Source organism: Oncorhynchus keta, unplaced genomic scaffold (genome assembly GCF_023373465.1).
Source record: "Oncorhynchus keta strain PuntledgeMale-10-30-2019 unplaced genomic scaffold, Oket_V2 Un_contig_588_pilon_pilon, whole genome shotgun sequence".
NCBI classification, from domain to species: domain Eukaryota; kingdom Metazoa; phylum Chordata; class Actinopteri; order Salmoniformes; family Salmonidae; genus Oncorhynchus; species Oncorhynchus keta.
This window is the reverse complement of record NW_026288567.1, coordinates 2,431-6,407: the sequence shown is the minus strand read 5'-3', so window position 1 is coordinate 6,407 and position 3,977 is coordinate 2,431. Positions and strand designations below refer to the sequence as shown.

At 43.9% G+C, this 3,977-nt stretch overlaps 1 non-coding gene across 1 annotated transcript; it reads right to left on the bottom strand.

The window, feature by feature from the left end:
- Nucleotides 1-2,227: 2,227 nt before the first annotated feature.
- Nucleotides 2,228-2,300, bottom strand: trnaf-gaa (transfer RNA phenylalanine (anticodon GAA)). The gene has a single exon. It is a non-coding gene; the product is annotated as a tRNA-Phe (tRNA).
- Nucleotides 2,301-3,977: the final 1,677 nt, after the last annotated feature.

Sequence of the window (3,977 nt, the reverse complement as noted above, 5' to 3'; positions counted from 1 at the left end):
TGGCCATAACTCAAAAACCGTTGAGGCCTAGACGCCATCTTGTTCGGGGCCAACTGCCCATTATGCCGCCCCTACGCTCACCGAAGTTTCGGCTTCTAAATATTTTCAGTTTTCGAGATAAGGCCCCGTCGTGAATCGTGATGTTTTGTAGCAATAGCCATATGATTGCTTATGCCCTCTTGTGGGAATTTCCGGGACATGGGAAAAATGACATAAATCTTATTATTTTTGTAAAACGGAAACCGAATGTCCGACAACGTTCATTTGATGACTTCCTGGTAGGTCCGGCCCTGCCGCTCGGCCCGACGCCGTCCGCGAATTTTACAAACGATTTCGGACGTCTAGTAAGGGACCGTACATTTGCAATATGGACTTTCTCACTAACCATACAGGTACTGCCGAATTCTTCCCTTAAGGTATGTAAACAATGACAAGAAACTGTCATGTAACAATGACAAGAAACTCTCATGTAACACTGATGTCACAATGTCAGATGAAAAAGAAAGACATTACTTACTTTCAGAGAGCAGCGTATCACACACTCTAACCAACTGAGCTAACCGGCCGCTGGCTACAGAGCACAATTGTTGAGATGCACCGAGCCTCTGCAAGTGCTGAGCCGCAAAACTACTCAAGTCCATCAACAGCATAGCCTGACAAGACTGGACACTCTTGGTTGCTCCTTGTGGCAATTCCAAACAGCTGGGGAATTTAATCAATTGGTATTGTGTTTTGCTTAGCATGCTATAGGTAGTGGGATAAGTAAGGGTAAGTAATCGATTTAGATGCAAGTGGCCGGTTGTCATAAGATGTATGCACCAATTTGTAAGTCCTCTGGATAAAACTTAAATGTAATGTAAATGTAAATGTAGTGGGATCATTTTTTTTGTGGATCCAAGAAAGCTGCAGTTCACACTTCATGCAGCCCTTGTCTTATGACAACCTACTGTCATGTAGCAATGACAAGCAACTTTAATGTAACACTGATGTCAAAATGTCAGATGAAAAAAGCAAGACATTACTACTTTCAGAGGGCAGCGTAGCACACACCATTGAGGCCCACAAACAAAGCTGTGGAAAGGTTCCTTGAAGCCAGAGCATAAAGAAAGAACAAATAAAGACGCTGCCGAAACCCGGGATTGAACAAGGGACCTTTAGATCTTCAGTCTAACGCTCTCCCAACTGAGCTATTCCGCAATTCAATCAACAAAATTCTGTGGCACCCTTGACACACATGCATGTGACTCGTAATTTTGACACTCAAAATGTACATAATAGCCAGTATGGGGATCAAACCCATGACCTTGGCTTATTAGCACCACACTCTAACCAACTGAGCTAACCAGCCATTTGCTATTTTGCTCAATTGTTTAAATGCACTGAGCTCTGCAAGTGCTGGCACATCAACAAACAAGTCCACCAAACAGCATAGCCTGACAAGACTGGACCCTCTTAGTTGCTTGTTGTGGAAATTCCAAACGGCTGGGGAATTAGCTCAAATGCTTTGCACGCGTGAGGTAGTGGGATCGATGCCCACATTCTCCAAAAGCACATTGTTTTATGGATCCAAGAAAACTCCAGTTCACACTTCATGCAGCCTTGTCTTACGACAACCTACTGTCATGTAAACAATGACAAGAAACTGTCATGTAACAATGACAAGAAACTCCCATTTAACACTGATGTCACAATGTCAGATGAAAAAGTAAGACATTACTTACTTTCAGAGAGCAGCGTATCACACACTCTAACCAACTGAGCTAACCGGCCGCTGGCTACAGAGCACAATTGTTGAGATGCACCGAGCCTCTGCAAGTGCTGGAGCGCAAACTAACAAGTCCACCAACAGCATAGCCTGACAAGACTGGACACTCTTGGTTGCTCCTTGTGGCAATTCCAAACAGCTGGGGAATTTGATCAATTGGTATTGTGTTTGCTTAGCATGCTATAGGTAGTGGGATCGATGCCCGCATTCCCCAAAAACACATTTTTTTGTGGATCCAAGAAAGCTGCAGTTCACACTTCATGCAGCCTTGTCTTATGACAACCTACTGTCATGTAGCAATGACAAGCAACTTTAATGTAACACTGATGTCAAAATGTCAGATGAAAAAGCAAGACATTACTTACTTTCAGAGGAGCAGCGTAGCACACACCATTGAGGCCCACAAACAAAGCTGTGGAAAGGTTCCTTGAAGCCAGAGCATAAAGAAAGAACAAATAAAGATGCCGAAAACCGGGATCGAACCAGGGACCTTTAGATCTTCAGTCTAACGCTCTCCCAACTGAGCTATTCCGGCAATTCACTCAACATAATTCTCTGGCACCCTTGACAATTCACATGCATGTGACTCGTAATTTTGACACTCAAAATGTACATAATAGCCAGTATGGGGATCGAACCCATGACCTTGGCGTTATTAGCATCACACTCTAACCAACTGAGATAACCTGCCATTTACTATTCTGCTCAATTGTTGAAATGCACCGAGCCTCTGCAAGTGCTGGCACGTCAACAAACAAGTCCACCAACAGCACAGCCTGACAAGACTGGACCCTCTTGGTTGCTTCTTGCAGAAATTCCAAATGGCTGGGGAATTAGCTCAAATGCTTTGCAGCGTGAGGTAGTGGGATCGATGCCCACATTCTCCAAAAGCACATTGTTTTATGGATCCAAGAAAACTCCAGTTCACACTTCATGCAGCCTTGTCTTACGACAACCTACTGTCATGTAAACAATGACAAGAAACTGTCATGTAACAATTACAAGAAACTCTCATGTAACACTGATGTCACAATGTCAGATGAAAAAGAAAGACATTACTTACTTTCAGAGAGCAACACACTCTAACCAACTGAGCTAACCGGCCGCTGGCTACAGAGCACAATTGTTGAGATGCACCGAGCCTCTGCAAGTGCTGGAGCGCAAACTAACAAGTCCACCAACAGCATAGCCTGACAAGACTGGACACTCTTGGTTGCTCCTTGTGGCAATTCCAAACAGCTGGGGAATTTGATCAATTGGTATTGTGTTTGCTTAGCATGCTATAGGTAGTGGGATCGATGCCCGCATTCCCCAAAAACACATTTTTTTGTGGATCCAAGAAAGCTGCAGTTCACACTTCATGCAGCCTTGTCTTACGACAACCTACTGTCATGTAAACAATGACAAGAAACTGTCATGTAACAATGACAAGAAACTCTCATTTTACACTGATGTCACAATGTCAGATGAAAAAGAAAGACATTACTTACTTTCAGAGAGCAGCGTATCACACACTCTAACCAACTGAGCTAACCGGCCGCTGGCTACAGAGCACAATTGTTGAGATGCACCGAGCCTCTGCAAGTGCTGGAGCGCAAACTAACAAGTCCACCAACAGCATAGCCTGACAAGACTGGACACTCTTGGTTGCTCCTTGTGGCAATTCCAAACAGCTGGGGAATTTGATCAATTGGTATTGTGTTTGCATAGCATGCTATAGGTAGTGGGATCGATGCCCGCATTCCCCAAAAACACATTTTTTTGTGGATCCAAGAAAGCTGCAGTTCACACTTCATGCAGCCTTGTCTTATGACAACCTACTGTCATGTAGCAATGACAAGCAACTTTAATGTAACACTGATGTCAAAATGTCAGATGAAAAAGCAAGACATTACTTACTTTCAGAGGAGCAGCGTAGCACACACCATTGAGGCCCACAAACAAAGCTGTGGAAAGGTTCCTTGAAGCCAGAGCATAAAGAAAGAACAAATAAAGATACCGAAACCCGGGATCGAACCAGGGACCTTTAGATCTTCAGTCCAACGCTCTCCCAACTGAGCTATTCCGGAAATTCACTCAACATAATTCTGTGGCACCCTTGACAATTCACATGCATGTGACTCGTAATTTTGACACTCAAAATGTACATAATAGCCAGTATGGGGATCGAACCCATGACCTTGGCCTTATTAGCACCACACTCTTACCAACT